Source organism: Eleginops maclovinus, chromosome 5 (assembly GCF_036324505.1).
Source record: "Eleginops maclovinus isolate JMC-PN-2008 ecotype Puerto Natales chromosome 5, JC_Emac_rtc_rv5, whole genome shotgun sequence".
Lineage (NCBI taxonomy): Eukaryota > Metazoa > Chordata > Actinopteri > Perciformes > Eleginopidae > Eleginops > Eleginops maclovinus.
In genome coordinates this window covers 339,694-366,300 of record NC_086353.1, presented here as the reverse complement: position 1 = coordinate 366,300, position 26,607 = coordinate 339,694, and positions in this window count along the sequence as shown.

The following is a 26,607-nucleotide window of genomic DNA, read 5'->3' as shown; positions in this document are numbered from 1 at the left end:
TTCTACACAATCCATAACGTTTATGCAGCTTTACCGTCTTTTTTACTCTGAAAAAGACGATAATTACAACACAATCATCATGCTGTATTGAAGAAGACCTGAAACTAGAGAGTGGGATAATGAACTCATCAGGAAAATGTAGGGTCCTGTTTTTAATAGACTTTATTACGAAATAAACAAATCAATATTGGTTTCAAAACAGGATGCAAACAAAGGTCTTTCGGGTGCATTTTTACCTATCCCCCCTGACCTTGAACTTTAACAGATTTGGTCCGTCTAAACCTCCTGCTTCGGTGTTTGTTTTGAGCTTTGTACGATATGCATGTGTTGCGTTGCTTTACTTACAGTGCTTAACAACTGCAGAGAGTGCAGGGGCAGAGGGGTTGTCAACCGGAATAAATTAGTCCAGTCTGACTCATTAATTCTGTACCTGACCGAGGTCTGTGCAAGTTAGAATGAGAAATCCAGGCCGCTGCCCGTGTTGGTGAAGTAGCAGACAGATTTTTTAATAGTGTTGTACAAGGACCTGGAAATTAGCGATGACATCACTCCACGTCATCACCGCTGGGCTAAAGGCAGCTAACGTTGGGCGTGGTGACGTTTTGTCGTCTCATTTAGACTCTTCTTAGCAACCGCCCTTTTTAAATTCACCTTTGCGGTATTAACCTTTAAAGTCTCTTTAGGATTTCTTTCATTCCTCAGTTTCATTTTAGATTCGTAATATTGTAATACTTACACAGATTGGAAGAATGTGCATCATCACCCATTCCAGTTTACTTGCTTGGTTCTGCTTAAATACCGGGTGCCTGTGGGATCATGATGAGGTTATTTGATCCCAAAGCCACTCAACAATTAAGTGTGGAGGCTCACCTCACACTTTGAAACACCTCGACTGACTCCCCACCTGTTCATTGTCTGCCTCTAGAAAACACAAAAGTCATGTCCCCTCTTTTTAAAATGCCACCAAACAGAAGCCCTTTGACCGAAACTGTTGCTTTCTGTCCGTCTCAAAGGCATTTTTACAACCCTTTTGACTATTTTTGTGACTGAAAGGGGGGAGGTTTGATCCTGGAACATCTAGTCACACGCCCTCCGACACCAACACACCAACACACTGGTCTCGGTTGCTGCCACGGTCGTGTGGCGGCGTTACCCTTTGGGGCTAGAAAGCAGAAGTGTGGGAACAACCTTGTCACATTGCAGAGCCTGTCGACACAGCTGTGGCTGAGATAAGAGGGGGAGGGTACGAGAGGGATGGGGATGAAGAAGGAAGGAGTAAGGGAAGGAAATTAGGAGATGGCTAGTCGAAAGACTGAATGAAGTAGGAGATGGGGCAAGGGCTAAAGACAGAGAGGTTTTACCTTCCCTGTAGTGTGTTCTATAGGTTGTAATGCATGTAAATACTCTGCAAAGGCTAAGAGGTGAATGACATCACAGGACATAATGGCAGACACATATGCAAAAAATGTGCAATTACACTGTCAAATATTTAGAGAGAACAGCCTGGGTCTGCCGTATGCTGTGTTTGGCCAAATGGAACCTTTTGGAAGAGTGACATTGGCATTTATAAGAGAGAGGGAGAGAGAGAGAGAGAGATGAGGGGACTTTGGCAGAATGAATATGCAAACGTGACATGCAAATATGTCACTGTGGATGTGGTTTTACATAACTGCATGTGTGTGTGTGTGTGTGTGTGTGTGTGTGTGTGTGTGTGTGTGTGTGACTACTGTATGTGGACATGATCCTGTTTGCAGAGAGTGGCAGCTTAGCTGTTTAGTCAGTCAGAGCTCATCTGGCTCCAAACCCCACAACAAATAAATATTTAGGTCTTTCTGGCTGCTGCTGCTGCTGCTGCTGTCATGAGTTCTAGAAAAAAAAGACACAAGAAGAAGCAACACTTTTTAGAGAATGTGTTTGTTCTCACTCAAACTACACACAGCAGATCTGATGTGTTTATTTTATGTGTGTGTGTGTGTGTGCAGCGCTGACTGGCTGCGTGTGTACAGTAGAGAGTTGTGTGATTTTGTGTTGACGGTTTTTTTCAGTTTTTCCTTCGTTGTATTTGTGTTTGTTTGTGTGTGTGAATATGACTTGGTTGTTGTGTGTGTGTGTGTTCCTGTTCTTCTACCATTGTGAGGACAAGGTTTTGGGACATCTTGAAAAGAGCGGACATTTGTCAAGGCTGTTGCACGTAAAGCCTTTCGTTTTAAAGAGTCAAGGTTTGGGTTCATGGGGGTTAGGCATGATTTTTCAGCCCTTTCTGGACAAATAGTCCTTGAAAGTGCATATAGAATATAATAAGCCCCAGGTACCATGTTCCTGTTGGTATGGACACACTTGTAAGATTAGTTGAAGTAGATTATTAAAGGATGCAGAAGGTACAGCTTTGTTTGCTATGAAATATTTGCTGTTGAGAAGATAAAAACACAAAGTGTGTTAATGTGTGTGTGTGTGTGTTTCCTGTTCTTCTGTCTTTGTGAGGACCACCTTTTATACCTTCAAATGTAGGATATTTTGAAAATAGTGGACTTTTTGGGGTGAGGCATGATGTATTAATCGTTTTTGGACAAATAGTCCTAGTCCTATGAATTAAATGTGGTGTGCCATATGCCCCCGTTTAAATATTTCTGCTGATATTCACTGACTTTAAGAACCAACACGATAAGTGAAAGTAGACAAAGGAGCCAAATGTACGGCTTTGTATGAAATTAAGTATGCTTTATAATGTCTGATGGGTTAATTGCTGTAGAAAAGGGAGACCGAAAGCCTGATGAACCAGAATTGATGAACCAGAGTTTATCTTATTTAGTACAAACCCCCTTTTCGAAAATGTGCAGAAGTGTATTTAAATGTTCGGCTTCCTTGCCCATTTCTCGTTTAAGGACTAGTGTAGAAGTCAGACTGGAATCCCTAGTGCTGTAATGTTCATGATACAATCAACGCTTTCTTACAATTTAGTCTGAATCGCTATAGTTGCAGTTTTGAGGTTAAAGCTTGAGCCACCCAGTGATGTTCAGCACTTCGGACTTCGGCCCCGGCACCCAGACTGAAACCAGGTTACTGCATGCTAAAAATAAAGACTCCGTGAACCGAGAATAATTCCCGGGCCACATGTCTGCATCTGTGTTGCATGTGAATCTGCATAAGCGCTTCTGTGCTGTCTGCATTCGTGTGCACGCTCACACATACATAAAACACATTTTACATTACCACTGCATTCATCCTCAGGCTCTTCTCACTTCCAATCACACACTGAGGAATGTGTCTAGCTGCTTCTTAGGGAACGTGTTTGAATCTGGTTGAGGCTTTAAGAAGTTGGTAAAAATAAATGATCACTGAATCACCCCGTTAATTAAGTTCAGGAAACCTTTCTGTGGTCATTAAAAGAAAATGGACCTAGTACACACCCCTGTGGAGTGCCAGTATTTAGAATAATTGGTGGAAAAACACTCTTTCTGCAGAACCCTGTGATCTTAAGGAGATGAAGCTTGATACTCACCAGTGCTAAGAGTTTTTTTATGCCACACTACACTACAATCACAGACATCAATCATGGATCTTTCATGTATTTGTTTCTATAATTGTAAAACCTCTTATTAGAATCGGCTGATATTTTAAGCATACCTAGCACAAGTGATGTTAATGAAAGAAATGATCATGATTATCTTGAATACCTAGTATAAAAGGCATCCTTATACTAAGAAGTATAACTATACAACAGAACCTCTGGCAATACTTTAATTTGAAAGACTGATTAGTATACATCTTTCTCTGTTTAAGTATTTCCTGTTAAACCACCATGTTTCTGCTATAATTGCACACCATGAAAGAGGAAACCTAACCAGTGAAAAGTGAAGGATTTTCCAACTTTTTTAACAGTGCATGAATGCAATCACAGTAACTCACGGCTGCAGACGGAGCCACCTATCACCAAGCTGCTGGAGGGCCGCGAAAAACAGGGAGAAAAAGTGTTTCCTGCCAAGGGGGAGACTCACCGTATGCATGGCAATGTGTGTTTTGGCGGGGGAAAGGAGCAGTCGGGTCTGCAGGGTGAAGCAGGGCTGCATTTTAATGCCAGGTTTAGCCGAAATGTAATCCGGCTAATCAGATGAAGACACGCAAGATGCATGGAAATGTCCGGTGGAAAGGTGACCCACGATGGATTGTGAAATAAGGGATTCAGATTTAAATCAGTGTGTTGTCTGCTCTCTCTTCCTGTGTTCACCTGTAGCAGGTTGAGGTGTGTATGAGCTGTATCAGCCATAAAAACAGAGAAACAAGTTTATGTTCCTGAAATGCCAATTATGAATGTGTGCACTTGCATTAATGCTGAATTTAACCCCTGGAAATCAATCGTTCTATCTATGGCGGCATCACAATGGCAATCTCCATATTTTGAATCAACACTCGCTCTACGGTTAAAGTGTATAATACATATAAAGCATACCGTATGGGTGACAGTGAACATAAAGCCCGGTCAGAGACATAACGTGTCTCCCAGGGTTGTCCTCTGATCCCTTGAGTGCTCCCTGAAGTTAATAGTCCCAGTCAGGAACATCAAATTCCCGCATCCTCACACTGATAGGTCAGATTTTCCATTTCCATTCTAATTGCTGGGGTCAGGACAACACGATGTGGAAGTGATTCCATGTCAGCACCCTGGGGGGCTTCACAGGGATCAAAGAAGCTCCCCAGGGTGCTATTGGCTTTCATCTCTCAGGGTAATGTGTCAGGGTGTGTGTGTGTGTGTGTGGGTTGAACAATTGAGCATGGTAAAACAGCTCAGCAGGGGGCAACACGTGTACATAATGTATATCTTTTTATGTGGATGCTTTTATTTAACGCACACAGCTCATAACACGCTAGATGCAGTATCGATAAATAATATTAATTACAGCAGTCGAGTGTAACTGATGATCGGGATTTGCACTTCAGTTGATCATGGCTTATCTTAGATGGAGACACTAAGGAACAGGAAGTAGATGGTAGGGTTGCATGAACATTGACAGTGGTTTGTACAGAGGGTGTAGAGGAATGGAGTAGGGCACCACTGTAGAACATGTTGAAAAAGAACACTTACTCTTTTGAACCCTGAGATCTGAAGAAGCTGAAGCTTTATTCTACCCAGTGCTGAATCTTTCTGTAGATGGTAGTGCTGGGTGAACTTTGACAGTTGTCTGCTCAGATGGTGTAGAGATGTGGACTCAGTACGCACCCCTGTGGAGCGCCCGTATTGAGAATAATTGTGGAAAAAAACATCCTGCAGAACCCTGTGATCTTTCAGTGGATAACGCTTTGCTTTCCAGTGCGGAATCTTTCTGGAACTTCACGCACTCCATCACAAGCATTTGCAATTGACTTCATCATGGCGTCTTTCAAATGGAGGGAAAAAAGGAACAGGAAGTAGATGGTCGTGGTGGATGAACTTTGACCGTTTTTTGTACAAAGAGTGAAAAATAATAGTCTTAGTACGCCCCCCTGTGGAGCACCGCTATTGAGAATAATTGGTGGAAAAACACTCTTTCTGCAGAACCCTGGGACCTTAAGCAGGGGGAGCTTGATGCTTGCCATTGCTAAATCTTTGTGAAACTATATGCCACACCACACTACAATCATAGGCATCAGATGCACTTTGAATCGATCGTGGCAACTCGTGAATAAAGACAGAAAGGCACTGCAGAATGCGCCTGGGAGCGAAAGGTCTGTTCAGACGGTTTCTTGACGCTGGCAGTGAGCTATAAACTGTCTGTTCCAAAATCAGAACACCCTCCGCAGCCACTCCCGGGATCCCATTTAGTTTGAAATGTCTCTAAATACCCTTCAGACAGCCCTCCTCATCAATCTGATGCCATAATCCATCATTATGAATGCAGAGTGGGAGGCTTTGGTTCAAGGGAAAAGCGCCTTTTGTTTCCTGATGAAAAATAACTTGATGGCTGTGACTTTCCCAGCGTTCATGAGTGATGGATTGAGCCGAGAACAAAGCGACAGGAAAGGTATTACTCACATTACAACTTGAGACTTTCAAGAAATACTGCAAAGCCTGATGGGAGATCGGCCTCTTTCCTTTTCCGTGGGTCCATGTTGTACAGGTTTTACATGGTGCGCCTGCGGGAAACATCTCCTAACACTTTTTAATGCCGCAGACCCTCTCTATTCCCAGCCCTGCTGAGCTTAGTGTGTTTCAGCACTGAGGACTTTAACATTAATATTTCCAGTATTTATATATTTGAACAGTATTTCTCCCAGCTATACAGCGAGGACCAGAGAGATAGTTTGGCCGTACACAAGGCTGAAAATAAAATGCACATGATGTAAAACACACTCCCTCAGGGTGCAACCTTTTAAATGGAAAAGCCTCCATGAACATTAAGGCTTGGGTTTGTTGTCTGAGTATTTAATGTAATGTTTTACTTATTATTAACTAATGCTTGATAACACTTAAGGCGTTTACCATGTCCCCTGCAACAGCGGAATACATTTCGTTAGGTAAATTAAACAAAGCATTGTCCTTACAGTCTTTCTCAAAGGTTTCATAATGAGGACGACGAAGTATGAGTTTAAAAATGAGGAAATCAGGTCTAAAGTTAGCAGAGCATCAAATCCCTGTATTTTCCCAGCTCTACATATTTAAATGTGTTGAAGGGATTTGAAAAGTGCTTCTTAAATCAAATGTATGATTGTTGATAAATGTCTGATTCCTCCAAAGCTTTGATATTTCCGACAGCACAGTCAGAGAGAGCGTATGAAAGTTACCCCTTGTTGTCTCATTGTGCTGTTTTGAGCCTGTAATGTTCGGGTTGCATTTTAAACTATTACACTGAGCCTTCAATCAATATCAACATCAATATCTCATCTAACTCCAGGCAGGAAAATGATTGCTTTTGTTTATGATGTTTGACTTCAAAGACGACACTCATGACCCACAGAAAAATACCAGATGGCCTTTCATGTGTCTAAAGCAGGGAGGTCCAAACTGTTTTCACCGAGGGCCACGTACAGAAAGATATACGGAGAGCGGGGCCACCTATAGAGGTGAATATCTCCTCATAAGTTAAGTTATAAGTTAGCATCAAATCAAAAGCAGGTGAATAATGTGCAATACTTTCAAATGGTTTAAGTAAAGAACAGCCTACATCCCGTCTGTCTTTAGGGGTTCATTCATTCTGTTGGTAGCTCATTCCTTAAAACAGAAGCCTCAGATTGCTGAGAATCAGAGTCAATATGAAGGTCAACTAAGATTTGTTAGAACATGTTTTAAATTCTAAATGACTGAATTTATTTTAAACTGGGCTCATTAATATATTTTAACATATATATATATTTGAGAAGTACAATATAAGACCAGCACAAGTTTAAATTGTGGGCCATATTCCATTATATTTGCAGAGGGCCGATTAAAAATGGCCCCCAGGGCCGTAGTTTGGACACCCCCTTGTCTAAAGTAACTCTAAGCATCCCCTTTTGAAGAAGCACGGTTTACAGGATATATTCCCAAGCGTTCAAGGCAAAAGACCCCAAGGACAATCCCAATTTTATTCAACTTTGTTTTAGCAAAATGCCATTTCTGATATATACAATGTGTGAAACAAACCAAAGATTGAGTCTCAACCAAACTGAGACACACACAAGCAGCATACTACAATTGTCTTTTAGATAATTCCTTAAACGGTAAATGGACTTGTACTTATATAGCGCTTTATCCAGTCTTTTCGAACCCTCAGAGCACTTTACATACTACATGTCATTCATCCCATTCACAGCCATTCATTCAGAGCAGTGCACTTTGGCTCTTTTTGCTTAGGAAGTATACGCTTAGCTATGCCTCCGCATGCATACTGTATGTCTGACATCTGCCCCCAAAAGTGGATTGTTTCACTGTAAGCTGATTTCAGACTTCCAAAATGAACTACTGACTGAGGTTCCCATAGGAATGAATGCACTTCCTGTTGGGGGAGAAACTTTCTCTCACTCTTCCATCCTTTCACATATTATTCCTATTCCTATTGGTACATTTAGAAACACATTATCATTCTCAGCTTCGAACAACTTCCTCCTGAGGTCTGATCAGCCAAGGTTAATGAAAAACATGCGTTGGTGTAAAAGGACTTTACATTTAATGATGTGTGAATATGTATTCCTGTTGAAGTCACTCCTTCGTTCTTTACACAAACGAAAAGGAAAAACAGTCTTAGGCTGCTGGTTTGTGTGTACGCTTAAGGAGGGCAAAAAAACAGGAGAACAAAACCGAACATCTGTTCAAAAGAGTCACCTTTGAAGGAAAAGTCGAGGCAGAGCGACACAGTCTTACTTATTCAATCTTCTGTCACCACTCTGGAACGACTTCTCTCTCATTACGAAGATGTCAAAGCCAACACTTAAAGACCATTCTCACTGAAAGTAAGTACAGATAACCAGAGAAAAGACCCTCGCGTTTATATTCAGGGAATTATTCAACTTGAAATTCTAGACCAGTTTCTCAAAAATGAAGTATTCACAAAAGCACTCAGAAGCCCTCAGAGTTTCCCTCGTACTGCTGTTAGCCATACAGTAGCTTCAGGTTTTGTTTTTGTCGTCTCTAAAGGAAGAACAAAGACATCTGGAGACATTCCTGCTGGGAAACAGACACAGCAGAAACAGCTCGGAGCAGTATGGCAGCAAGTTAACTTTTCAGCAGCAAATTCAACGAAGTTCGCCTCTAAAGTAATGTGTTGTCAGGATATGTTTTAGGGATTAAGTTTTACTTTCCTGTGCAAACAAGTGATACACTTTAAAAAGAAAATGTGTAGGACGATGGAAACCCGCCAGCTTGGAAACAACATTCTACCCTAAAGAAAAGAAGACACATGTGAAGACACAAATGAACTAGGAACACAAAACACTACAGCAGTTCTCTAGCAATTATTCCACACACATGCACTTTAAAACACGTTGACTGTTAATACATTCTAATGGTGACATTATAACTTATATCAGTATTCAAGAACACACACACACACTCACACACAATTGTAATTATCTAATCAAGAGTCCTCTCGTCTGACTAGCTTCCTTAACGAGCTCTCTCTTTTACTAATCAGCTAATTACCACACCATTACAATCAGCACAACTCCGGCTCACTGCAGATGAGACGCTAGATTAGCACGGTAAACAAAATATGCCGGATATGAAAGAGGGAGGTGCAGGAAGAAGTTCAAGGAGGTGGAGGAGGCGGGAGGAAACACGGAGAACGTTAGCCAGGGTTATTTAACTGATTGAGACAGATATCATGGGCGCAATAAAAGAAGCTAGCAAAACCTTAGCATACACTTCCTTTTTTTCATGAAGACCCAAAAGCAAACCCTGCAAGGATTTCATTTCACTTTTGGACATTTATTTTGACTTTGTCTCATTATCTCGGTTCCAGCACATCTTCAGCCTTTATTTTCTTACAGCAACATTTCGACATGTGACAGCAGGACGAGCACAGGTGTAATTGACATGACATGCTGTAATGGTGCCCTGTAAAGCAGGATCATTGCTAATAAAACGCCCTGCTTTTCCCTCTATGACAAGTCCAAATGTCTGCTGAGAGAACATGTTACTGGGACAAGTCATTATACTTTTAGTTATACCAGTGAGGCAAAATGTTTGCTGGTTATTAGGCTTTTATTTAATTGCTCACATACGTTCTACTTTGCTTTATTATGTGCATATTGTGTCTAGAATAGAATAGAATAGAATTATTGTGCTGCTGGGTCTTTGTGGTGATAGCATTCAGGTATTCTGATGCATTTTGAACTCTTATTGATGCTGAGCACAGACCCTGCAGAGTGCCTTGGCTTTTCTGCAAAGGAGATTTGCATGTTTAGTGATAACAGTCGACCGATGCAATGAGCCAAACACAAAATGAAATAAACGTTACCTTGATTCCGTCAGGGAGGTGGTGTAAGCACACTTCATTACATGCTGGGTGTCCCAGGTCAAGAGCAGTAATGTGGAAGAGAAGGGGCTTGTCTGAGACGTGAAAAGTAAAAGTTTGAATTATGAAAGATGGCTCCTTTTGGAAGTGATCGTTGACTAACTGCATCATTTCAAAGCTATATGGTCCAGGTAGTGAGGAGTATATTCAGTATATGCTCAAGCTTAGACAAAGTAAAGCACCATATGTTGAAAGCTCATTGGGTGTTTTGCACATTTTTAAAAGTCGACATTTAGAAATAATTCCAGGTTTTCTTAAAAAATGCAGGTATTTTAGAAAAGAAAACAGAATTGTTCAAATATTGTCAAGATGAGGGCCACATGAAGAAGCAGTTCAGATAAAGAGAAAATAGGGGGCATTTTTAAAAGTCGAAATTTAGAAAAAAAGTCAAATTGTTTTGGAAAGGAGTCAGAGTTTTTGGGAAAAAGTCAACATTTTTGGGGAAAATCGAAGAGATGCTGATTGGCGAGCAAGGTGTAGCATTAGCCGTGAAGATGTTGCCAAAAAATGATTAGGGCCGCACCAAGAAGCAGAAGTTAAACAGAGGTGTGTGGGAGGATTGTTAAGCCTCAGGTTCCGCTGGGCTCTGTGTCCATTTGTCTCTATGTTTTGTTATCCACTTACAGTTAAGCGTTGATACAGGTTAAATGTCAGGTGTATGCACGGTAACACTTTCAAACCTACGTCACTTTCATTTGGTCTGTGGCAGTTCTTTGTTCCTTCAATCTACATTTGGAGCCCAATGTTTTGGACACGACTACAAACCTCAACTGTAGGTAGATCTTCACCTCAAACCATTAATGCTTCCATCCATCCATCCATCCCCTGATTCACACGCAAACACATGCTTGTAAGCTATGTCTTGCTCATTTCAATTTCTTGTTCCATTAACCTTTCCTTTCTCCAACTCCAAGTCAACCAAGCCGATGCTAATCTGCTCGCATCTTCGCAGCAACAAGAATAATCACTCTGAACCGTTCAACCGCGTGGTCTCTGTGTTGCTAATGATGCACATAGGTTGATACTGTGACCAGGGCAGAAAGAGAAGCACCTCACACACATTTACATATCTTGTTTGGACACTCAGGTCATGTCTTCCCGACAGAAATCAATAATTCAGCAACATCTTCACGCCTAACGCTACACCTTCCTCGCCAATCAGCATCTATTCGATCCTCCTCCTTTTGTTTATCCCCTCAGCTCCTCATGTCTCTCACTCCTCGCCGCCCTGTATCACACCACCTCTCCATTATTGCTTTGTTTTTTCCACCCTCCCTCAGTGTTCTCGCATTTTCTTTCCCTGGCAGGCGCTATCAATTTTTAATATGGCTGCCAGTATTGGACGTGTCATCAGCCTGCCAGTAGCCTCGTTGTTTGGCCCTGCCATAAAAGCCCGTTAGTTTTTACAGATGTGACGGCTTTGGCTTTCATCTGATTTGTTTCACGGAGCACAGGCTTCACTCTGAGAGGCTTGAGGCCCCAAAGCTATACAATGAAGGAAGACGTGGAACGGAAGGAATGAAGTTCATTGCTCTGGGGATAATGTATTTAATTTAATTCTATGAACAAAGCGTTTTGCTTAGCGTGTAAGTCCCTTGGCAGTCATTTAGTCCGCCGTAATGAGATATGAGTTTATGAAATGGTATATTAAACAAAACAGGACTGTGTGGAAATTGGTGGGTCTTTATGGGTGAAATTGGACTTCTGCTTCAGACACATTGAGCTGTTTGAGAAAAGGGAAGTTTGCTCAAGGTAAATTAACTTGTTTGGTAAATGTGGCATGGGAAAATGCTAATTACAACATTGGCTCCTTTTTAAAAAGCGCTAAACTGATTCAATAACTGGCTAATTGCTTGCTCTTGCGCTTGACTCAGAGCGCGGATCTCGAAAACACTATTTTAAAGACCCCCCAACATTTCCCAAATCATGTTTTCGGGGGGTCTCGTGTCAGTTTCAGGGGGTCTCGGATCCCCCGAATCCCCCCATAGTTCGGACACTGATTGTAGTGCTAAATATCCCTAAAGATCAATGATCAAAGGGGTGGTTGGAGTACTGTATACTACTTGTTGATGTTGTCCCTTTGATTGACGATTTCCACATCCTTACCTTTTTATCTCTAACCTCGGTGGCTCTTTAGACTCTCAGTTTATTCTGTAGGAACTAAACGTTTGTAGAAAGTGGACTCAACCAAGACAGACACTTCCATGGACCTAATGGAGGCCTCCCCTGAACAGTAATGGTGTTGTGATGTCTCTTGCACTGACCTCTCTCCTCCTATTGGGCAATACAACTCAAGTGTTTACAACCCTTGTCCAACCCATGTGTTTGAAAGATACTGCTCATCCGTCTCCGAGACACATCCATCTCGTGTGTGACACTTTTTATTCCTCCCAGTCAGCGGTAAAGTCAGGGCCAGTGGCTGCTGCTTGCTTTATGAGTATTGGGATTGTTGAGTAAGAGAACATGGCCGGTGCTTCATGAATCAAAACCACTCGGATCTTAAAGCCCAACTTCATGAATTTTAAACCATATTTATACCTCGTGGAATATTTGAAAAAATGCACCTTGCTGGAATCCAATATGAGAAATCCACACATGCACTCTGCAATCTGCCCTAATTGAGTTTTTCATCGACAGGATGTCGGTGAACACAACCGTATGAATTCATTGGCAGCCACATGATCAGTCCTGATACTAAACAACAGGGTCACTGGAACAAGCCACAACAGCGAATACCCCTGAGTGCTGCAGGAATGAGTCCTAAAACCTGGACGTTTGCATATATACACATTGGGATCTTTCGTCTCAAAGGCATGGGGTTCTTTGAATGGGTTTAGGGACAACTAATGTCTTAATGCTGAGGGTAACACTTTACTTGAATGGGTGTTCATAAGACTGACATAACATTGTTATAACCATGACATGACACCTGTCTTAAACATGAATGAATACTTATGACAGTTGTCGTTAAGTGTCATTCGGTTAAGTTATGTCACTTTTGATGCACAGGTGACATTGTTTGAGATGTCCTTGTTATGACAACTTGACATAAACCAAACATGTCATAGCAGACCTCCATATATGACGGTTTAATGTCGCGCTAACAGATCAAGCTAAACGTTTTCCTTAAGTTTGACAGTTAGGTCTTTATGACAGGTTTTGGTTTATGTCAAGTTGTCATAACAAGGACATCTCAAACAATGGCACCTTTGCATCAAAAGTGACATAACTTACCGAATGACACTGAACGACAACTGTCATAAGTATTCATTCATGTTTACGACAGGTGTCATGTCATAGTTATGACAATGTTATGTCAGTCTTGTGAACACCCATTCAAGTAAAGTGTTACCATGCTGGGAATAAATCTGCCTTTAGCTCAATGGCAGTGATGCAAGTAGTGTTCTAAAATCTGCTCTTTACTGTAAAACGTGCAACTAGCATACAGGTCTTTTGCTGCAGAGTTTTGTTTCTGCTTTAATCCCAGATGGTAAAATACCATCGGATTTTGTCAAGGAAACAACTGCGATGATGCATTCAGGGACTGCTTGCAGAAATATGTCATCTCTGCAGAACTCTGTTGTTGTTGAAAGTCATTAATGGGCTTCAGTGTAAAACCAGTCGATAAAGAGGAAATACAGAATCCAGTAAATGCGATGAAAGGACACTTAAATAAAAGAAAACACAGAAGATAAAAGTAAAGGTTGTTTGCCGTGATAAAACATTATGTATCGGCATTTATGGAACAAAAATGTGATAATGGTTCTCTACCTACTGAAGAGATACTACAGGTTGAACATCATGTTTGACGTTTAGGGGACATTTAGTATTTACTGCATGTTCTGTTTAGTTCAGTACATTACAGAGTGTTTAGCTATTGCTCAGTTAATACCATTGATATTTAAAGGAGTGTATGTACAATGAAAGTGTCTAAAGTAAAGGATCTTCTCATGAGGATTTGACTTTTATCAATGGGTCTTTACAAACCCACACATCCGTTCATACGTACTTGTGAGGACCTTGTTTACGTCACACAACAACCTGAGCAGTCCTCACAAACTAATCTTACACACACCTTAACCCAATTCATGTATTAACCCCGACATCACGTCCCAAACAACACTGAGGAAGTGGGGACACAATGACATAATGTCCTCCCTCCGAAGGTGTAACTCATGGTCCTCACATAGCTATAAATCTAAGGACACACACACACAGCCACACACACAGCCACACACACAGCCACACACACAGCCACACACACAGCCACACACACAGCCACACACACGAGATTTACGAGATGACATAGCAGTACAGGACTTGTTGAGTGCGGCAGTATATTACCGAGGCTGGAAGTAGACGTGTTGTAAAAATTCAGTATTGTGACAGTAAAACTTGGAGTCTTGGTTCGTTTCAGGACAGTTCAGTTCCCTCAACATCAAAGCATTTTGAACAGACATAGTCTCAATTGAAAACATTGTATATTATATATTACAATGTAGATTACAGCGTGGACCTCCTGCACAGACTGCTTATTGGAATTGGGATTTAATCACCGTCTGAAATGGAAGAAACACTTTACCCAGAGATGTGTTTCTTCCATTCTCTACAGTGAGGAATTCAGCAGTTGGCAACAAACCACATGAGGTCATATGGAAAACATACGTGGCATTATTTGTTAACTCATGCTCCATATGATAGAAATGTTAATAGTCTTTGGCGATTAGACCCCGATCCTGATATCGTAGATCTGTGGAAGATCTGGATTTGATATAATGTATTAACGGGGTCCTGAGGCTTATACATTTTCACATAATGCACATGACCATAACAAGGTAAATCTGATCAAGCTAGAATCGGAGGACACAGCAGAGCACACACAGTGAAATTGGTCCTCTGCATTTAACCCATCCTAGTACTAGGAGCAGTGGGCAGCTATTGTGCAGCGCCAGGGGAGCAACGGGGAGGGGGGATTGGAGGTGTCCGGTGCCTTGCTCAAGGGCACCACAGCAGGGCCTAGGAGGTGAACTGGGACCTCTCCAAGTAGCAGTCCACTTTCCATATTTCAAGTCTGTTCGGGGACTTGAACCGGCAACCCTACGATTCCCAGTCCAAGCTCCTACTGACTGAGCCACTGCTGGACCCTACTGACGAAATTCTGCACTTATGTAACACTAAAAGGGGAGATTTTATAACATATTCCGATGTAGACACCATCGTAAAACCAATAGCAAATAGAATGAGTTACTTAGTAGAGGATTATGCACTTACATTTCTTAGATGTACACCAATAAAGTAATCCATGTGCGTCTGGTACGGTTGTGAGCTGCTGTATTGGACCTCCTCTGACTCCAGAACCTGTTCAGAAACATTTGGAGGCTCCGGTGCAGACAGTGCCAGTTCTGGCCATGTTGCCCATTGGTCTAGTCGCTCTCAGTGTGTTGACTCTTTGGCTGCAGCCTGCGGCGTGTTTGTTGGCTGATGGTTACTGTCACTGCCTGCCTGCTACCCGAAGGTCAGTGGCCTGTCGCGGGTTGAGAAGGAGTGCAGCGGGGAGGTAATCCGATGCTGATTAATCACATTTGGCACCAATAGCCGCCAGGGTCATCGTTCGTGGGCTGCTGTAATACTACTGTGTCGTACCATACAAGGGAAACAGCTAGAATTCAAAGTTGCATGTCACACACACACACACACACACACACACACACACACACACACACAAAGACCTACAATCAATTCCAAAGTTCAGCGGGAATTGCCCCGTTTCCGACCAACTCAAAGGTCGGAATTTTTTCAGCTGAAATATCCAGCTTCCAACCCCAAGGCCTTCCAGGAGCACTTTGCCAGACGTACACAGAAACCTGGCGGACTGGCCTTGAGAAACTAATGTCAGGCCAAAGGTTCACCAAATTGGACTCTCAGCAGTGAATCCTGCACCGTGTTTGACGCATTACTCACACTTTCCACAATAACTTTTGCTCAGAGAGGAAAACTTTCAGAGTTGGGGGAGAACACACCCTCTGGATTTTAGCCTTTGCAGACCATTTACATGCACTAATTTACAAGTTATGATCTCTGGATTTTGGTTGCGTTTCTTTTGTACTTTTTGTTGTGTGCAACACAGTATGGTACTAGAAACCCAAAACAGCAGAGGATGCATGCTGGAATGGCTTATATTAACATCTGTTCCACTGGATTTCCGTGGACCTACAGTCAAGGTAATAATATAAATGTGCTATTGTACAAAAACTTCAAAGTGCTAAGTTAATTACACTTGACAAAGAGAAATGTTTCCTAAGTTAAAATCCTCATTTACTTTAAATTACTTCCAATCAAAGCTGGTTCAGTATGTACTTCTTACTATTTCCTCACATTATGAATAAATTACAGACTCAAAACCTGCTCTCAATTATTAAGAATTGGGACACAGCTCTGACTGCCTCATGTCCAGCTTTATTAGTAGTGTCAGCTGTCGAGTCTGCCCGGTTAACAGATGACCTTCAGCAGTACAGAGCCAGGTGTTTTTACTCCACAGGGACTCAGCCACTCATGTTGTTCACATTCAGTGTGTGGGCTGCACTTTTATGAACAGCTGTATCACACTGTCATGGCCAACAGCATGATACTTACCACCTCATGCATGTACATAAAGGAGTCAGCATATGCTCTGCCCCCACGCACACGCACACACACACACACACACACACAGGGGGGCTACTCAGCAGGACGTGCTGACACTTTTCCCTCGTGCCCCAACAATGTACACTTCATGTGTGTGTGTGTGTGTGTACAGAATGATTTACATTTAGCTGATGCTCTCATTTGTGATAACTCACAATGAACACACACACACACACACACACACACAGACAGACAGACAGACAGACAGACAGACAGACAGACAGACAGACAGACAGACAGACACACAACAATTGGCCGAATGCATAGTGGTAAACTTTGGAAGTATTAATGACTGTGTTTGATAATGAGAGATATTTATCCAGGATATTAGTCCTATTCATATTTCACATTTGTAAGACCAAAAAAGTCTGTGTATGAACCAGATGGAAATTCTGCAGTTGGGTCAGTAATGAAGAATACACCAGTTAGTCCAATGCTACTATTTATGTCACGGTCTAAGTCAGATCCTTCACCTTCTACACACAAGCCTCCATTTTTCCTGAAGTGTGATGCAGTGCGGCAGAAAGTCTGAAACCCAGAAGGGATGCCAGACTCTCCGTGTCTGTCTTGGATTAACTTGTGTTTGCTCCGCGGAGAATACAGAGTCCGTACTTAGTGGGTGACGGCAGTGTTTACCCAGCATGCCGCCAAGGGCTCTGAGGCGCTGCAGAGCGGAGGGGCAGCAGTGTGATGCAATGGGATGCAAAGCATTGACAAAGACAGTCGGGCTGCGATGACACATCAATAATACTACATACAGTATGCTGACGAGTGATGAAGGAGAAACCTCTTTAGTTGGTTAGAGGCAGATCCTACCTATTTGATGACAACCAATAATGAGCTTAACGGCACTTTTAATTTGACGTTACATAAGAATAAATATGGCTTTTTAATTAAGTTAGTAGTAAACTGTTTAAGTCAATGCAAAGTCATCTTTAATTTATCGATCACATGCATTTCTGTTAACACTACATAATATATTTAATTATCATAACTGTTTACAAATGAAAACACAATTATTTATCGAGTTAGTGAAGCTACAGACTTCTGGCGACTATGAAAGTTTAAGCATCCATAACCTTCTGGACTCTGACATATTTGGGGATTGAAGTCATGCACAACATGGATTTAATTCTAAAAAAGTCAGCCAGTTCAGCATGTAGTGCAATATTACGCCACATAGGACATATGGGTTACCTGTATTGAGAAGAGGAACAGGTAGAGGTGATGGGGAAACCTTTGGAATGTTCTACTTGTCATGTGACTCTGCAGCCTATGCATTACATACAGTAAATGGTTCTGGTTCTGGACCAAAAGCTAAATAAAGTGGGTCTTAACAAGAAGAGGGAGGTCTAATTACAGATGCATTACATTATCTGGCGCCATACACATGGCAGCCCACTGCTCCTAACACTAGGATGGGTTATTGTCCAGCAGTGGCTCAGTCAGTAGGGGCTTGAACTGGGAATCGTAGGGTCGCCGGTTCAAGTCCCCGAACAGACTTGAAATATGGAAGGTGGACTGCTACTTGGAGAGGTCCCATTTCACCTCCTAGGCCCTGCTGTGGTGCCCTTGAGCAATGCACCGGACACCTCCAATCCCCCCTCCCCATTGCTCCCGGCGCTGCACAATAGCTGCCCACTGCTCCCAGTACTAGGATGGGTTAAATGCAGAGGACCAATTTCACTGTGTGTGCTCTGCTGTGTGCATGTATGTGACTAATAGAGGGCTTCATCCTCCGATACTTTTGAGTAAGGACAAAACCGAGCCTTTGCTGCTTCAAATTCCTCTAAACATTCCTTGTGAATTCCCGCCGTCAAACATAGCAGAGCTTCAAATCGTATCCATTCAGAGAAATACAAGTATGAAAATGCTGTAACAGAAGATCTTGCATTGTTGCTCCAGCAGAAGTTGTTTCAGACAAACAGTAAGTGTTGCTCTTAACATCAACTCAGCAGCTGTGTAACCTTTCCCTGCACCACAAAAAAAATCACCCCAATCAACCAAAAAAACCAGAGCAACAGGGAGGGGAATGCATTACACATTATTAATCTATAATGAAATAAAAGGCCGGTATACCATGGCTTTAAAGTCATGAAATAAACCAAGAAGCAGTAGAGACTCCGGTAGTAAAGCATGGATTTTCACTATAATTTAAAAATAAAAGGAATAAGCAGAAACAGGGTAACACAGCATGCAGTTAATTTGCTCCAAGACAAGTCAAATTAATCCAGGAACTAAGTATAATTAACTTCATGATGAATTATCTCAGGATTAATGCAACAACTGCACTGCGGTTCAGTGATGTAGTGGTACGTCTTGTGCGAATCAATTAACTTGTATTGAAAGGATACAGGAAATGAGGCGTACTTTTGTGGAAAGCTGCTCTTTCTCTCAGGTACGGAGCTGTATATCTGTTCCGTTAAATACCTGGAGGCTGGTCTCTGTTCCAAATTCATGTCAGTGAATCCAACGTGAACTGCTATCGGCCCGCGCTGAAGCTGTCCTGAGAGGACTAGTGGATTAAAGCCATTTGCGATAGCACAGCTCCAGTTTCATCCTCCCAACAAAACTTCTCTGTCAATCCCCCAAGCCCATCCAAATCCCGTCTACTGACTCCCGTACTACAATTGGAGAAGGTGTCCTGGTTGATATGAAACGCAGGATTTGAGTGAAATGTATCAATATATATTTATTAAAAAAGCTCGAGGGGCAAATTGAATCTTTCCGGTTTCCTTTGCCAAGAGAGGGTCGATATAACTTCTCTCTATTGCCAAACAGGGCTGTATTAAATTCACTGTTTAATGGGATACAGCTGCAGGAGTAGGTTTAAAATGCAAGGAAACATTACAAGGCTATAAACTACTTCATTCTCATAACAAATGATGGAATAGAATTATAGAAAATGTCTTCACTGTCCTTCACAAGAGACCCATCTCCTCAAACCGATCGAATATGAGACAATTATCAAGCAGCAACCTGAATGTAAAAGCCAATGCTAATGCTAATGACAATGGGGATCCTAATAAAGAAAGGAAGGAAGGTCTGAAAACCAAAGCCTATCCCAAAATACTCTTTCATTATCTCTAGTGGCCAGGAGGAGGGAAACTGCATTAGTTGCAAAACACCGTTGGATTGTATAGAAGTCTATGAAAAAATGACTAATTCTCAATACATTTTAAGCTAACGATAGCATCCAGTTTTCTGCAGGACCCTCTTAGATGATGCTTACCCCACATACACACTCTCAGACATGTCCTTTTTCTTGAATCCAATCCTTTAAAACATATGTAGCGGGGTTCTATTTCATACCTCCACAAACACCACAACAGAGCCAGCTTGGCAGCTGCAAGGCCCTCTGCTGCTCATGCTCCTTCACCCAGGTCCTCACCTCATAGGGAAGTAGCCGGAGTAACTGCTCCAAGATGATGGCCTCACCAATCTCCTCCTTGGTGTGTTGCCCTGGCCGAATCCAGCGCCGGTAGAGGCCCTTCAGGCGGTGGTAGGTCTCGGTGGGGTTCTCGCCTTGTGGTAACGTAGCAGACCGGAACTGCTGCCGGTATGTCTCTGGGGAAATGTCAAATTTGGATTTGGACTGTTTTTAGGTCTGTATACGAGTGGGCTCTCTCCTCGTCCATCGCGGTGTAGGCCTCCAATGCCTTCCCCGCCAGCAGGGGAACGAGCCGGCATGCCCACTCACTCCCTGGCTGCAGATACTGCTGCACACGCCTGGGTGCCGGTGTTGGTAGGTAAAGTCTTGGGCTACTTGCAGTCATTGTGCTTGCGGTCTCAGCAGTGACTGGCAAGTGGGGAGTATGCCACACTTGGACCACATTTTGAGGTGGCTGGGTGGCAGGTTGAGGCAGGTGGTCAGTCAACGGGAGAGAAGCCCTCAGACCTCGGAGCTCTGTCAACAGACCCTCCTCCCTTCTTTCCTGACCTGCCAAAAAGTCTCTCATCAATGTCAGTAGCTCTCCACCTGGACCAACTGTCGCTGCTGCCGTAGGAGCTGCTGGAGGCACCCAGAACCCGTCCTCCTCATCGTTGTCCTCTGATGATAGAGCTGTTTCCCAAGCCAGGTCTGCAATGGCGGATGCTATTCCTTCATACCGCGGTCGCTGCTGGGAACGCAATCCTGTGAACGCAATCCTGTGCGCCGCTTTGGGAGGCGGTTTGTCTTTCCCCGACTAGACAATCCCACCACTGCCACCATATGTAGCGGGGTTCTACTTCATACCTCCACAAACACAGGCATAGTCGGAGAAGTAGTGATGTTACTTTATTTTGCCGGTCTCCCAAAGTGAAAAACAACTATTTACAACAAAATGAAAATAGTGGGAAAAGACTGGAAACATAAATAGTTTACCATGTAACACAAATATTCACAACCAATGGAGTTCCTCAATAACTCTGACCTACAATAACTCTTAAAACAACTCTCACTGGGTCTTACAGGTGCTACCTGCTCTGTAGCTTCCCCAGAATGAACCCCGTCCCAGGCCAAAACAGCCCATTTTAAATGTATAGCCCCTCCCACTGGGCTTAACTTTCTCATACCACCAATAGATTCATCTCGCAAGCGCGCGAGAATTCACTACTTAAACGGGAGACATGGTGCGCCCCGTCTTGCCAGCCACTCTTGCCGGAAGAGGAGACGGTGGTGCTTCCCACACTTCAGGAAATGTCAAGTCTAAAATCAGGTTTGTGTAAATGTATGATTAAATGCAACGAGAACGGCCAAGTGTGCACCCATGGTCGCGCTACTAACACAGAGGAGAAAACAGTGATAATAGTGAGGTTTGTCAACCAACATGCAACAACGGAAGGGAACAGGGAATGTGATCGTGTATGTGTGTGTGTGTGTGTGTGTGTGCGCGCTGCAGCATGTGACAGAGCCGGTCAGTGACAGAGCCGCTCCGTCACACATATTTAATACAGGTTTTCTTAAGTTATAAACAACTGCAGCTTCAAAATCAATAAAATATGACGGTCCAAACTCAGGACAGAGAGAACCCTGCATCTACATTAGCTATCCGCCATCCAAAACATTACTAGTCTACACAGCATTGACTTCAAATAAGCTAGGGTGACCAGATTTGAGGGGGCGAAAAAGAGGACACTTGCGATTGTTGGGGGGTGGGGGGAAGCGCCAGTCAATTTAAGTACACGCTTAATGGTCCCAACAGTGAAAACCGGGCCTTTTCATGAATTTATAAAACCCCCCCGGACGCTCCGGACAGGACGTAAAAAGAGGACATGTCCGGGCAAAAGAGGACGTTTGGTCACCCTAACTAAGCCAAACTATTGAGCTATATACATCTTGCTATTGTTACTGGACGAGGTGCAGTGGAAACAAGTGGTTCAGTCTGCGATGGAAGGCGTGCATCCTTTATATACTTCTTTATATGTAAAAAAAGGTTTTCCAAGCCCATATTTTTGAGAACTACCTTGGGTTAAAAGATCTCAGCAGGGGTGATGTGAAATCGACAAATTAATTGTAAGACTGAGGCACACAGGGCTAAATAATCAGTCTGGAAGTTAACAATATACTCCAACCAGACATCATTCTGTGTGATTACGGGTAAACATGGCGTGGCAAATAACAACTGTCTGCTGCTTTGAAACCATGCATAATCACACAGCTCCCTCCGGGGGTGTAATGGCTTTTATATAATGGCTATTTACGCAACTGCACTTAATGGAACATTTTCTTAAAGTAGTATAAAAGTATAAAGAGAAACAAACAAAAGCAAACTGGATTATGTTTTATTTTTCACATGAGTTGCAGCAAAATAGAAAATAGAACAGCAGCTAATATCAACGTGCAGTCTCTCTGCAGCTCAGAGTGCTATTGTGAACCTGGAAATGTTGAGTACCCCAAAGTTTGATGATAGGAATGTATTGTACAGGTCACCCCGGACCTAGAAACTGTAGAGTTCTAACTTGCGTATATTAATAAAAGTGGTATTTATTAGCGTTAATGAGCATTATAACCCTTTTTTTAAATGGCTTCGCCAATTTGGACAATTCTGAGATGTTTTGGGGGTTATTGGGGATGCTGAATCCATTTCTGACATTTTCAGTATCTAAAATGGTAGTTATAAACATATAAAGCCAATATTTGCACTATTGGTGGGCTCATTTTAATACATTTTGGGTAGATTTGGACATTTTAGGGGACTGTTGATCATTTGGATTGGACAGATTGCTTATTTAATGGAAAAAAGAATTGTCCAGAGTAGAGAGAATGAATGTCCTCTTGTTCTCTTTACATCGAATGGTAACAACACTACTCATGGCAGTCAAAATATGGCCACTTTTGGGTTAAAACTGCCATTTCTTTAAATTGAAACTGTATGGAGTCAACATCCTCAATAACCTCCAAAATCGGTCCAAAATCGGTCAAATCAGTCCCAGGTTTTTTTTTTACTATTGTGTACATAGACTTATGTTTACTCCGTAAATTGCCCAAGATATGCAAGTCACCATCGGGCAGTTTGTATGTGCTTTGGATCTGTACTTTACATTTCTATCATAAAAAGTTGGTGTATTGAACATTTCCAGGTTCACTAAACGGGAAACGGGAACTATATCATCTGGTTTAAATCATATATAATGTGTATAGGAGAGTGTGTATCTCTCAATGAATTTGGAAAGCCATGTCAAACGACAACCCTGCAGCTGTCCGATGAATCTGCACTGCTGTACTGGGCCGTTAGAGATCATTCATGTTGAGTGATGATGGCTGAAATGATTGGAACACACCTTCCATATGTCACAAGTTAGCGCAACCGGCTCACGACCGGTTCGGTCAACGGATAACGGGCGCGGGACGCCGTTACGAGAAGCGATGCGTATCATTGGTTGGGCCAACCCCATTAAACACAGGTCATCCAGATGAATGATTAAACAGGAGGAAGCAGGGTCTGGCCAATCAGCCTTTTTAAATGAGTATTATGCAAATGAAGCATCATGAATGCATGAAAACAACCGTATGTAAATGACGCCTGCGGTGATACCTGCTACAGCTGAGCCGATGTGTATTTATGGTCGATGCAGGTGTGACAGTAGAAAGGAACTGTAAATAATTGGTATTGTATTTCATTCCCAAATGTCAGGCACTATTGTTGCCCACACAATATGCACTACAGACAGGGAGAAGGGGCTCAATAGATTCAACAAAGGAATGGTTGGTTATTTAGACTTCAAAATATGGCATGTCCTCACTAGCGTTTGGCAGGGATTTCAATGAGAAACGTGGTACTGTGTTAGACCCCTGCAAAGGCTAGAATCACTGTGCTCCACGGGTAGAGGACTCTTTAAAGTAGATACACCACATACTGATATACACCTGAACATCAGCAGGAGAGGACTCTTTAAAGTAGAGACTCTACATACTGATATACACCTGAACATCAGCAGGAGAGGACTCTTTAAAGTAGAGACGCTACATACTGATATACACCTGAACATCAGCAGGAGAGGACTCTTTAAAGTAGAGACGCTACATACTGATATACACCTGAACATCAGCAGGAGAGGACTCTTTAAAGTAGAGACACTACATACTGATATACACCTGAACATCAGCAGGAGAGGACTCTTTAAAGTAGAGACGCTACATACTGATATACACCTGAACATCAGCAGGAGAGGACTCTTTAAAGTAGAGACACTACATACTGATATACACCTGAACATCAGCAGGAGAGGACTCTTTAAAGTAGAGACGCTACATACTGATATACACCTGAACATCAGCAGGAGAGGACTCTTTAAAGTAGAGACACTACATACTGATATACACCTGAACATCAGCAGGAGAGGACTCTTTAAAGTAGAGACACTACATACTGATATACACCTGAACATCAGCAGGAGAGGACTCTTTAAAGTAGAGACACTACATACTGATATACACCTGAACATCAGCAGGAGAGGACTCTTTAAAGTAGAGACACTACATACTGATATACACCTGAACATCAGCAGGAGAGGACTCTTTAAAGTAGAGACACTACATACTGATATACACCTGAACATCAGCAGGAGAGGACTCTTTAAAGTAGAGACACTACATACTGATATACACCTGAACATCAGCAGGAGAGGACTCTTTAAAGTAGAGACTCTACATACTGATATACACCTGAACATCAGCAGGAGAGGACTCTTTAAAGTAGAGACACTGCGTTTGCTTTGGTAGAGACAGAGATCTGTTTTAGAGGGTGTGGTATATTTTCATGTCTTCTGGTTCCGCCTCCAAAGTCTGTCCCGAGCTCCCACCTACTCCGCTCTGCACGGGCTGCCATATGCTTTTTCTGACTCTGTTTTTGTTGATTTTGTTCGCTGCGGTGTTCATATTCTGATCGCCCACCACATCCTGCCCCCCCACTGACTCCTTGGCCTGTCGTGTGGGGTTTCCATGCCAACTTCCACCCCAGGCAGCAGCCCTAATTGGCTAGCAACCGTGGTAATGGTGATTTATGAGAAAAGAAAACAACATCCAAGATATAACATGCTAACAAAACAGATTTAAAGGTCATTTATTAAAGTATCTTGGTTAGTGAAGACACACAACAAAGAGATGTTTACATAAAGCCGCTGAATGGTCATTTACTTTGTGAGTTTACCACATATGGTTGGTTCTTCATCGATCAATGTCCTGTTGCTTGAGTCCTAATAGCATGTGTGTGACTCCATGCTCATCGGCATAGCCCTTTTGATGAAGGCTTCCTCCTCCATGTGCAAAGGAAAGAAGGGAAGAATTTGGGAGTCTGTGGTCCTCTATGTTTGATCAGTCCCTACCAGCCAAGGCATTGTACACACTCATTATGCCCGCTTTGCACAACTCTGTGTGTGTGTGTGTGTGTGTGTGTGTTTGCAGATTCAGCTTAAAGTCTTTGAAGTCACGATTATTGGTACCTCTATAAACCTAGAAAGAGCTTACCTGTTGACTTTTGTCCTCAGCTGTTAGCTCAGCCTTTATTCAGGGGATATTTAGTTATGTATTTCATATTAAAGTGGCCCCCTGATATGCTGTGTATGCTGGCTAAAATACACAATGGTAAGACACACCTTGTAAGTCATTGTTGGATTGATCTCTGCCATAGAGCATTGTCACAACCAATTAGGAAGGGTCATAGAAAACCTCCTGATCAGGGATCAATTAGGATCAATACGAGCACAAACAGACTCATCGCATGACTCTTTGAATATAAGTTCATATTTGATGCAGTGTAGGGGGGCCTGTGGGATCAATTGTGTGCATTATATCGGCAGATCTCGACTATTGAACATATTATTGAACACTGAAGATGATATCACGCTTCTGCACACTTGTTCTCAATCATTACGCATGCATTGTTTCAACAGAAAGGTGCTAGTTATTGAACAAAGGACACACCAATACCACCACTACCACTTCTCCGAGTCGGGTCGTGGAGGTCTCCAAACGTCCCTTTCCCTGGCCACGTCAACCAGCTCCGACTGGAGGATTCCAAGGCGTTCCAAGACCAGCATGGAGATATAATCCCTCCACCTGGTCCTCGGTCTCCTTCCAGCTGGACGTCCCTGCCACACTTCCCTAGGGATCCTTACCAGGTGCCCGACACACCTCAGCTGTCTCCTCTCAACGTGAAGAGAGGAACTAGCTCTCCCGGATGACTGAACTACTCACAGAGGGAGATGCCAGCCACCCTCCAGAGAGAGCCCATTTCCGCCGCTTGTATCCGCGATCTTATTCATTCCCCTCACAATTTAATTAGATTGTAAAATGAATCTAATAAGGTACAGATCCGCTGATTGGCTGCCGCTGCTCATATGTTTTTAAGATTTATGCTGAGTGTGTGATTTCGAGATTTAGACGGCAGAGTAATATCAGCCGTGTTGATCCTAGTTCTTTGGGATAGAGTCCAGTGCAAATTTCCAAAACTTTCTGATGTCGAGCATCAAGTAATCC